This window comes from Montipora capricornis, chromosome 10 (assembly GCF_036669925.1).
Source record: "Montipora capricornis isolate CH-2021 chromosome 10, ASM3666992v2, whole genome shotgun sequence".
NCBI lineage: Eukaryota > Metazoa > Cnidaria > Anthozoa > Scleractinia > Acroporidae > Montipora > Montipora capricornis.
This window is the reverse complement of record NC_090892.1, coordinates 31,259,978-31,272,477: the sequence shown is the minus strand read 5'-3', so window position 1 is coordinate 31,272,477 and position 12,500 is coordinate 31,259,978. Positions and strand designations below refer to the sequence as shown.

At 40.9% G+C, this 12,500-nt stretch overlaps 1 pseudogene; it reads left to right on the top strand.

Moving 5' to 3' along the window:
* Window positions 1-1,334: 1,334 nt before the first annotated feature.
* Window positions 1,335-2,220, top strand: LOC138020663 (uncharacterized; annotated as a pseudogene).
* The last annotated feature ends 10,280 nt before the right edge of the window (window positions 2,221-12,500 follow it).

Here is a 12,500-nt window from a genome sequence, read left to right as displayed (position 1 = left end):
AATAATTTAAAAATAATTATTACAGCAAGAAATAAAGCATAAAGTAAAATTTTAGGTACGAGTCGAAATTTATGGAAAACGTTTGTTTAAGGCTAAAAACGCAAATTTATGTGGAAAATGCTATTTGGAAGTTGTTTGTGCAGTTTTGCAGGAAATATTTTAAAAACACTATTACAAGAAGATTATGATAAAGTCAAGTTTGAAGTCAGTAACAGTCGGAATTAGTAGAAAACGTTGTTTTTAGCAAGAAAACGCAGCTTTTCGTAAAAATGCTTTTTGGCACTTGTTTGAGCAGTTTTTGAGTAAAGGTTTGAAAATCATTAAAATAGCAAAATTATCATAGGTTAAAGTTTCAGGTAACAGTGCAAATTTGTGGAAAGCGTTTGTTTTAGACTAAAATGCAAATTTATGTGAAAAATGCTATTTGGAAGTTGTTTGTGCAGTTTTGCAGGAAATATTTTAAAAACACTATTACAAGAAGATTATGATTAAGTCAAGTTTGAAGTAACAGTCGAAATTGGTAGAAATTTTTAGTGAAAAATGCTATTGGCAGTTGTTTGATTAGGTTTGGAGAAAAAATTTCAAAATCATTTTAATTACACATAAGGTAAAATTCAGGTAACAGTAGGAATTTGTGGAAAACGTTCTTTTTAGCTTGAAAACGCAAGTTTTTGGTGAAAAATCCTTTTTTGGCAGTTGTTTGAGCAGTGTTTGAGTAAAAATTCAAAAATCATTATCACAGCAAGATTATGATAAGGTAAAATTTCAGGTAGCAGTGCAAATTTGTGGAAAACGTTTTTTTAGCTATACACTGATGCTTCTGGTTCCCTTGGATATGGGGGTTTCTTAGCAGGTGAATTGTTCCAGGGCCACTGGCTCCCCCACGACACACTCAGCCCAGAAAGAGTATTAGTATTGAATTGCAGGAGTTACTTTCCATATACTTGGCTTGTATTTTATGGGGTCCCCGCTGGTCTGGTAGAAGGATCCGCATATGGTGTGACAACAAGTCAGTGGTGGCCAGCATAAACTCTAAACACTCCAAGTCCCCTCGGGTAATAGACCTCATTCGAGCGATCACACTTCAAACGCTCCTATACAACTTCGAATTCACAGCTTCTCACATCCCAGGGTTAGACAATTCTATTGCTGATTCCCTTTCCCATTTTCAAATGGTCGCTTCCGTACCCTGGCTCTCCCACAGCCTCCATCATCCTTCCATCAGCGATGAACATCTGAGAGGTTTCGTACAGCGATACCTCAATGTTTTCCTGGCGCCTTCCACTCGACGCACCTATCAAGTTGGTGTCAAGCACTTCTTCACCTTTGCCCTCATGCATGGTTTAGTAGGACCCACACCTCCCCCCCCCCACCCCCCTGTCCTAGTGCCGGCCTCGGAAATTACCCTGATGTATTTTGCATCTCATTTAGCCCACACAGTATCCTATGAAACGGTGAAGCTGTACTTGATGGCACTGCAGAACCTACATCGGGAGCTTAACTTTCCTCTTAAGCTCAATGACATGCATAGGTTACAAAAGGTCCTCACAGGCATTAAGCGCCTCACTCCTCCCAAGCAGCTCGACCGTTTTCCTATTACCCTTACACTTCTCCATTCCATTCACTCCTACCTTAAGCCCGACCTTTCCTATAACCTGGATCATGTTATGCTTTGGGCGGCCTTCACCCTCGCTTTTTTCGGGTTTTTAAGATCCACCTCAATTCCACTGACATCACACTGGTACCCAACTCCCACTCACCCAGCCACATGATAGTGCGCATCAATCAGTCCAAAACCGACCCCTTCAGACAGGGCCACACAATCACCATAGCAAAGTCCTCGTCACCTATCTGTTCAGTGATGGCCATGAAAGATTATCTCCTCCAAGCCCAGCCACCATCAAGCCACCCTCTCTTGCCTTTGCTCAACCCAAACAATGGCTTTCACGGAACAATCTCACAACAGAGCTCAGGACAATTCTTCAACATTGTGGTCCCCCTGCCAAGAATTTCTACTCACACAGTTTCCGTATTGGAGTGGCCACATCAGCAGCCAAAGATGGCCTTCCATCCTGGCTCAATCCGTGGCAGGGAAGTGCAATCACTGGCTGCACTTTACCCTACAGTAAGCTTAGCCCTTGGAGACAGTTCCGGAAAAATATCCACTCCACTCCACTCCACCCAGGAGGGCCACCCCTCCTGGTTCCCCTTAATTCCTAATGACTGGGGATATGGGCCTCACCCCCGGAGACCTGATCAGGACTCCTGTCCAGGGTGGCTACCCCCGGTACCACTCATTTTGTCTTCCCCCAGGAGGGCGTCTCTCCTGGTCCCCCTTACCCCTATATTTAAGAGCTTCCCTGCCACCAGAATTTTGCCATCACTTTTCGTGTGTTTTCTGTGTGGTACCTGGCATAGAACTTGTATCCGAAACCACTACCAATTGGAAGAATTTATTAACGTGGGTTGAAATGTGATACGGGAGGATTTTTGTGGTAGTGCGCTGTAAGTAGCACGTGCGTAAGTCACAAAACAGGGAACAAGGTCTGGAAGCGTGCTTGAGTTTCAACAATCAGAAAAAAATTGTGACGCTGATGAATATAAGTAGCTGCTATTTCCAAAACGATGGAATTAACTGGTGATAAATAACCTCGCCTTGGATAGTACATTTTTGACTTTGCAGAAACAATGGTCAGCCTCAAGAGTTGGGCAACTGTGATCTTTGTGCAGATTCCTTGTCAAACTTTATAACACTTGAAAGAAAAAGAAAACTAACAAGAAAAACCCGGTATCTTGCAATCATTTCACACAGATGCTTCACTGCGAATAAACACGCCGCAGTAACTTTTTCACGGCGCTCGCTGAATTTGATGTCACTTTTGATTTTGCGATTTACTTGTGCAACCTAAAGTACAATAACAAAATCGAACGTCGCAAACATCTCCCAAAATGTTTTTCGCTGATGGTAACTTTTTATGTTCGTGGTTCAAAATTTAATGTTGTTTTCATGTCGTAAAATTTTGTTGCCGATGGCAAATATTTTATTCTCGATCGACCATCCTAAAACTTCCTTCTGCTCTTCCTAAAAACTGTATATCAATATTTATTTACTTTTGCATCAATGATTGTTCTGCATAAACTAAGCTAACAAAACCTGTACCTTGCTTACATGTAGTTCGCATTTTTGAGCGTTAAAACAGAATTTTCGGTTCTATGCTTCTGTTAGGTCACCCATCCAGATAGTAACCCCACAGGACTGGGTTTAACTTCAGTGAACGTTTGTATTACAAAGCTGTCAGATGCTCAGAACGCACGCTTAAACTTGTGGTAAAAAGAAGTTGTGAGGGAACTTGAAAATAATCAACATGTCAGCCTAGCAGCCAATGTTTCTCGATTCCCTTTTATTTTCTTCAATCGTTCTGGGTTTAGTACTTTGCTAGTAACCACATGTCTTCCCTGGGGGCTGTTTACCTAAGACTTCTACCATGGCACTACAATGATATACCATACCAAAAAAATATCGTGTACTGTTAAAGCTACATATTACGCAAAGACAACTTGAATCTCCTGGAAGACAAAACACCGCTCAGTTGACAATTTGGAATAAAGTTCTATGTTACTGCACTACCACACGTACGCAATGCCGGCCTATTTTTTCCAAAGATGACAGGAATCTTTTGTTTCTGAAAAATGATTAATAGGCTGGTAGCTAGATTTTTAACCTCAGAAAAAGATCTGTTTCGTCGTATGAATGAACGTGTGAGCCAAAGGACTTCTGCTGCTACGACTTCTGGGTGACCCCTTAAATGGTCTTAATGACCCCCGACTTGAAGAAATTGCCTGGAACGCTGCAGTTCAATACCACCCAACTTCCCTTCTGTTTTTGAGTAATACGTACCACAGGAAACCCAGTGAACGCTTATGGAGCGTCTAGTTAATTTTCAGATCCTTCAAATTAACAAGTGCGGTTATGACTCAGCCCGAAAATATTCCCACGGTTCGAAAGTAGCCAAGATGGTTCTCTCAGGAACCAATCCATGGGGCACGACAGCATTTTCTCAAGGTCGCAAGCAAAACCTCGACACAAGTACTGTTCAATGTTCAAGGATTTTTTTCTTATTTCTTCTTTTTTTTCTTTTATGTGCTTTCCCTGGGTTTGTATGGCCTTGTAATCGAAAACATGTATTAATGGGGGAATAAATCTTCTTGTCGTTTTGTGAGGTAGCTGATAACAAATAAATGAATCACTCAAACCTTCCAATCAAGGTAAACTATTTGTACTTGTGGCAGGATTTGTTAGAAAAGGGAAAAAAGGCCGCAATGCATTTCGAACAGGTGCAAAGACTCATTTTAGCGAAAAAATACTTTGGAGTTAGGGGCACTTTAACCCTCGGGGCGGGCTACCCACGGGAAATGGGCCATTTCCGGGTTCATGTCTGCCTCCTTTTCAAGGAAAGTCTGAGTGCGAAGTTTTTCTTATGAAAATTAGTTTTCATTCATATGTAAAGTAGAACTAATTACCATCACAAAAACTTTGCACTTAGACTCGCTTTGAAGAGGAGGCGGATATGAACTCGGAAATGGCCTGTTAGAGAGCTTCAGATAATAGGACGAGAACGACTATGAGTACGAGATTTTCTCACAGACCGCACGCAAACAGAGGGAAAAACGTGATACCCTCGTCATTTTACTACGAGGTTTTGCAAAAATGTGTCATAACAACTCAACAACACGATAATACGTTTGGCATTTTTCGATACCAGCAATAAGAATAACTTATGGGCGGCTGTCACCGCCAAAAATACGAAGGATGTCAAAAGGAATAGAGCAACGTCAACTGGTTCATTGGCGCAGAGTGCAGAAGAGACTAAACGAGTTAGAAATGATGCAGCCTAAATACAAGTGGTCTTGTTACCTTTTGTTAAATGGTTCACTCAAGCAATAAACGAAATAGGAAGATAGAAAATTGTCTGTTCATTACTGTTAAAACGGAAAAGACTAACTGAAACCGTTTTATGGAAATGAAAATCTTTTCATCTTCCAAACACGAACTGATGTGTCAACAAACGGTCCGGTGTGATGTTAATAAATGGCTTACCTTAACTCTTTCCCCTAGCCCGCACCGTGGTTCAGTCCATCGATGTTCAATGTAATATTCAATGTAAAGGTCGATTGGGGTTGTTCAGTAAAGGGTTTGATCCTGAACACTGGCGGGACACGTAGTTGCGCAGAGGAAGACTGAATAGTATCCCAGATGTCTCTTCGGCATAGAAAATGGAGCGCTCGGTTGACTTGAAATACACGATCTTCTTCGTGATTATTACGTAGGTTTTGTCGATTGTAATGGTGAGTGATTTGTGCCTGTCAATACGTCATCACTTCGTATTTAATTTCTGATATGTATTCATCAAGACTCAAGGAAGACTACTCATTTTTGATAATTCAAATTGTGGTTGTCTCACAATGTGATTACTGACCCGAAGAAAGTTATTTATACAGTTGTGGATTAGAGCTTTTTCCAATTATGGACTTCACTCACGCAGATCGATGGTGAAAAGAAATTTTGGCGGAGAAGTACCCAGAAGAACCCACATTTTCTCATACTTTCGGAGTCGAAGATTATATCAAAATACACCAGTTTAATCAGCCCGCAAGTGGCACTTGTGATTTTATCATTGAATTTGAAAGCGATCGCACAAACGCGGATTTCAGATTTAAATGACTCTTCTTTGATTACCTATGTTGAACGAAAGAATAATTAATGCGAACCAGCAAGGAAGACGTACACATCCACTGATCGACTCTCAACAAAATCGGGTATTACACATCGGCGCCGTTCGCTCAAGCACTCGATGTAGCACATGAGCTTCCCTAAACGTCAATGCAGCACAAGTAAAATCATTCAACTTGACACCAACTTTTTCTTCCGACACGCAATGAAGGTATAACACATATGCTTAAGAGCCGAAGCCTTGGCACCAAGGTCTGTTTGTAAACACAACATTGTATCTCCAGCACTTAATTGTGGATCACGATTTCAGTTGATAAGATAAAAGGAATCGCTATTCATTATGGGATACTATTTATTCCTCATCTGGTAGTTGGGTATGGTTTTTGAAAAAGTGTGTTTCCTTGTTTGCAAGCACGAGTTTTCGCATTCCCCATAATACACATCGTTTGCCCCCCGAATTTTGCATAAATCATTGTTTTCAAATGCTCTTGGGACACTGCATATTCTGTCTTTGTGGATTGATCGCGTTCGAATCGCTTTGTGCAATACAATTCGAACTTAACTAATTTACATACATGCGTTGATATTTGATATGCGAGTTGTTTTCATAATGAGGATAATTTTTAGCCATTTTGTATTTCAAGTGTTCTTTCTTGCAAATAATAAACAGGTAGCCATAGTTTTGCATGTCAGAAAAGGCTAGATTGCAGAATACTCAACCCACCAAATGTCCTACTTAAACAAGCTGCCACCGCGGTCCCGCAGTCGTGTTTAACAATGCTGCTTCCGTGTCAAGTGAATGCCTTACTTAGGAAACTGCCACCGCAGTGCCGCCAATCTCGTACCCAGAGTCCTCGGGCTTTTTGGCCAGCGGGTGAGCGCCCGGAGAGACTCTGGGATAATCGACTCCATTTTCCCAGAAAACGTCGGTTCCGGTCTTATTACGTATGCTTGAGTTTAACCGGAAACAGAAAAGGGAAAACCGTAAACAGTAGAAATGGCGGGTTGAAAGTGTTCGAGAAACAAGAATTTTTGCCTTACACACAAAGAAACTGGAGAAATGATCATTGGCTTGCTGTAAGAGCAAGTGAAGATGAAACCTCTGACGCTTTCGTTAAGTGTATTTTTAGTGTTTCAGCGTACATTCCATCGTTCAGAATGCCATCGTGCAAGCAACACGATCGACATTTTTTTTGTGGAAACGACACAAATGTCCTCTTCTTCTACAATTTGATGTTTCCGTAATTCTGAATGGCTTCGACAAGACCTTATTCCACGGATTTCTCCTCAAACAGACTGATGTAATGTTTTCCCACGGTACTTTTGCAATAGCAATAGTAATCACTTTTTAGCAGCGTGGGAAAATTCCCGTGCGGTATAAGACATAATTCAAACCTCGTCGTTTTATTATTTTTGTGATTTTTATATTTCTGAGGTAGAAAAAAACAAACAGCACTGATACTAGTTTTAGATTTTGAATCTCCCTCCAAATTCTGGGGCTTCCGCATTACTTACCGACTTCCTGTCGGACTGTCATTGTTACGCAAGCGGCCAATCAAAAATATAGTTCAAGTCGATTATCCCAGAGTCTCTCCGGACGCTCACCCGCTGGCCAAGAAGCCCGATGACTCTGGGTACGAGATTGCAGTCCCGCAGTCGTGGTTAACAATGCTGCTTGTCCGCAATGGCATGGGACAGAAAACGATATTCATATAAACAACTCTGTTCCTAAACCGGGCATTCTGCAAGCGCTCCACTTCTTGAATTTCATTTTGCTGTTCCTTCAACTACACTTTTCACGAGATCGTGTGAAGAAGAAAGCACTCATTTACTGATTAAGCCTAAGTGCTCGATTCAGTGGTTAGGTCTAAGCATTCTCCTAAAGTTTTAGCTTTCATTTTGCGGTTCGGTTAACTACACTTTTCATGAGATCGTGTGAAGAAGAAAGCACTGATTAAGCTGAAGTGCCCGTTTCAGTGATTAGGCCAAAGCAGTCTCGCAAAATTTTAGCTTTCACGTTGCGGTCCGGTTAACTACTCTTTTCATGAAATCGTGTGAAGAAGAAAGCACTCGTTTACTGATTAAGCCTAAGCGCTCGCTTCAGTGATTAGGCCTAAGCATTCTCGTAAAATTGTAGCTTTCACGTTGCGGTTCGGTTAACTACACTTTTCATGAGATCGTGTGAAGAAGAAAGCACTCGTTTACTGATTAAGCCTAAGTGCCCGTTTCAGTGATTAGGCCTAAGCACTCTCGCAAAATTTTAGCTTTCACGTTGCGGTTCGGTTAACTAAATTTTTCATGAGATCGTGTGAAGAAGAAAGCACTTGTTTACTGATTAAGCCTAAGCGCGATCGTCTGAAGAAGAAAGCACTCGTTTACTGATTAAGCCTAAGCACTCGCTTCAATGAAGGAAGCATACCCATAACAAGCAAGCGTGGCGGATGGACGAATTGCGGTCGTTTCGCCAACGACTCATTCGCCAACGTCTCAGGTCGATTCGCCAACGTCCTTAGTCGCTTGGCCAACGTCCCACTGGTCAATTCGCCAACGTCAGATACCTACTGCCTAATAAACTTTAATGCTCTCGATGAAAACCGATGCAAATTGAAAACATATCAACAAATATCGTTGGCAACTCCAGTCGATTTCCTCTCCAGACCGTACAGCGGCGCGGTACTGGGCTCGAGATATTCCAGTATCGCAGGTAAGATGTTGCCAAAGGTAGCAGCCGTCACATTGAAGGCCTTCCTGGCGCGGGCGAATGGCGAAGTTACACACGTTGCAGATGTTCATGATGTAAAGCTGGAATTGTATTCAGTTGCTCTAAAGCTCGAATGAAGGTCCAGTATCTTTTTGGGCCTTTTATACTTATGGCATCGGATCAGAAAGGTAAGTGCGATAAAATTCACAGGCTGATTGGTTAACCGGAAACATCCATATTCGAATAAGCTCGCATAGGCGACGCTAATTAAAATGCGACGCTAATTAGTGTCAATTGTAGTTTGACTTGTGACTGGGGAAGACTGGTTAATATTGCACACACGCGCTAAAGAATTTTTTTTACTAGTAGAGAACTGCCGTCGCACGCGCAGGAAAATAATTCCAGGCGAGGGAATGAAATAAATGACAACACAGGAAAAGACTGGTTAATATTGCACACACGCGCTGAAAACTTTTTTTTACTCGTAGAGAACTGCCGTCGCACGCGCAGGAAAATAATTCCAGGCGAGAGAATGAAATAAATGACAACACACACCAGTGTAAAGTTTTATTTAGACGTTGGCGAATAGGCCATTTCCGAGTTCATGCCTGCGTCCTCTTCAAGCGAGTCTAAGTGCAAAGTTTTTGTTATGAAAATCAGTTTTCATTCATATGTAAAGTAGAACTAACGCTTTGAAGAGGAGACATACGTGAACTCGGAAATGGCCTATTGACCAGTAGGACGTTGGCCAAGCGACTTAGGACGTTGGCGAAACGACCGGATACACTGACACGAGCTCCGCCTCAAACGTTTCTAACTCGTCCTCTAATTTGCACTACGAAGAAAATTCATCTGAATTCAAACATTATTTATCATACAACGCTGATAAGAAAAGGTTTAGCTGTAGATAATATTATATAGATTATATAATATTTCAGCGAAACGTCTAAGGGAATGTCCCGATGTACCAGCAGAATCTCTTACTCATACATTTAATCAATCCCTAATGACTGGCATCTTTCCCGATGAGTGGAAATCTGCCGCAGAGTCACTCCTTTGTATAAAAATTCTGGGAAGCGCTCTGATCCGAAGAATTATCGACCAATATCAGTAATTCCAGTTGTGGCCAAAGTCTTTGAACGGATAATTTACGATCAGCTTTATCTTTATTTAACTAAAAACAACTTTCTCTCGTGCCATCAATCTAGTTTTCGGTCTTTGCACTCCACGCTCACAGCACTTATCGAAGCTACAGATAGCTGGGCAATGGATATAGCCCGTGGTCTTGTTAATGCCGTAGTCTTCTTTTTAGACCTCAAAAAGGCATTTGATACAGTAGATCACGATATTTTGTTACGAAAATTGCAATACTATGGGATTTGCTGGACCAGCCATCAATGGTTTGCTTCTTATTTAGATAATCGAACACAGATTTGTCATCTAAATTCTTGTAAGTCAACTCCGAATTGTCTAAGATGTGGTGTTCCCCAGTGAACAATTTTGGGACCTCTTCTGTTTTTGGTATATATTAATGACTTACCACATTGTCTCACATATTCGGAACCCAGAATGTACGCAGATGATACCAGCCTGACGCTTGCCAGTACTGAGTAAGCATATAAATTATTGCCTTAATCACGACCTGAGTATATAATGTGTACGAATGGCTCTCTGCTAACAAGCTCACTCTAAATATGACAAAAACTGAGTTTATTCTTATTGCATCAAGGCAGAAGTTATCACAATTTACGGAAAGTCCCTCTCTTACTATAAACGAAAACGCAATAGAACAAGTAACCTCCGCTAAATCCCTTGGAGTTTATGTCGATCAAAATATAAACTGGGAGTGTCATATTGAAAATATCTCTAAGAAGATAGCTTGTGCCATTGGTGCAATTAAACGAATTCGGCATCTCACTCCATTTAATGTTCTAATTAAAGTTTATAATAGCCTTATTCAACCACATTTTGATTATTGCAGTGTAGTGTGGGGAAACTGTAACAAAGGCCTTTCTGAAAAACTGCAAAGGCTTCAAAATCGGGCAGCTCGCATCCTAATGTCTGCCAGCTATGATAGTAATTTGGATGATTTGTTCCGGGCACTAGGGTGGCGAAGACTCTACTATCAAAGATTGGAACAGAAGTCTATCATAATGTATAAAACATTACATGGTTTGACACCTGATCATCTGAGATCAAGATTTGTATATCGTGACAACGTAAGTGCTTATCGTTTAAGGAATACCGAAAATAAATTAGTTCTTCCACAACCCCGAACTGATTATCTCAAGAGAAGTTTTTTGTACAGTGGAGCTCAGTTGTGGAACAGCTTACCTGTAGACCTAAGACAAGCGTCTTCACTGACCGATTTCAAATCTAAGCTAAGTCGCCACAGTTTAAAGTAATATTTTAATTTTAAGTAAATTTTAGACACGAGCTCCATGAAAAGCAGAATTTTTATTTATTTCTTTTATTTGAATTGTTGTTATTAAATTTTATTGTAGTTAGGTAGATAGATATACTACTATACATAATGAAATAAATCAACTAATGGAAACACCGTGTATAAAAAAATCTTATCTTATCTCTTATCTAAGGGAAGAAGAGAGACCCTGGGGACGAGGCTGAGTCGACTACGGGACTGCGGACCGCGGTGGCAGTTCATTTTAGTGCTTGCCCTTCAACAGTTTTCATTCAACGACTACGGGACTGCGGCAGTTCATTTTACTGCTTGCCCTTTAACATGGTTCATTTATTTATTTCACACTATTTACATAAAATTAACATAAAAAGAAAAAAAAAGTCACAACACATGGTTACAAGATAAAATAATGACAGTACAGGTTATAAAATGTGTATGGTGGTCAAAGTAGCGAAGGCTTTCTAGTTGACCACCAGTTTTCATTCAACGACTACGGGACTGCGGACCGCGGTGGCAGTTCATTTTACTGCTTGCCCTTTAACAAGTTTCATTTATTTATTTCACACTATTTGCATAAAAATTAGCAGAGAAAGAAAAATATAGTCACAACTCATGGTTACAAGATAAAATAATTACAGTACAGGTTATAAAATGTGTATGGTGGTCAAAGTAGCGAAGGCTTTCTAGTTGACCACCAGTTTTCATTCAACGACTACGGGACTGCGGACCGCGGGTGCGGTTCATTTCACAGCTTGCCCTTACACTTCTCTTTTCATTCATCGACTTCGGGACTGCGGACCGCGTTGGCAGCTTTTTTAAGTAGGTTATTGGTCGGCCGGGGATTCTGCAATTGCTCCTCAGAAAATATTTGGGCAAGATTTCCGCACAGGTCCCTACTTCATTATGCATACACTCCTTTGTTTCAAGAAAACAATGGCGATAACAATAGACGTCCTTTGGGACTGTGGCGCTTTGTTCTTTCTTTTTAGAGGGGTTTTTTTTCTGTCTATATGGACTTAAAAAAAGTCGGTCGAACTTGTGTCTGAAATACGGATCGAACAGTTTTTCCTGCAATCTCGGCACTTTTCCTGCAATTTTACCCATTTTTCAGCAGAATAAGCGCAAGAAGTGGAGTTTCAAACAATCATTGTAACAGGGTTTTGATTCGCAAACATAACAAACAAACCAAATAAAAGTACTGTCATAAGAAATGGCTACCTGCTCTTTTTATCGTGAAATTGTTCTTCCTGTCTGCTTAAAAATTCGCCGAGACACTGCAAAGTGTATATTTTCTTCCTCTGGATCACGAACGGTGCATTTAGAGGGATTTTGCGATTTATCGCTCTTTGTAGAGATCGGCAATATGCTCAATGATACATCCAAGTAAATAGCTTTGGTAGAGATCCATGGATGTTCCCGTACGAGGCATACTTCGTTTCACTCCCCATCATGTCTTTTCAATGCTCTGCTATGGGCTCGTTTTTCTGGGTCGACGAAGTTTAGGCGATGGTTAACTGCGGTGAGATGATGTTAGCCCTTGTCTTGTAGGCAGTTGTAAACTTTGCGGCCACAGGTAGCTAGGGCTAATATTTTTTCAAGGAAAGTTTACGGTCAGAAAATTAATATGTGTTCTGGCGGATTGAAGG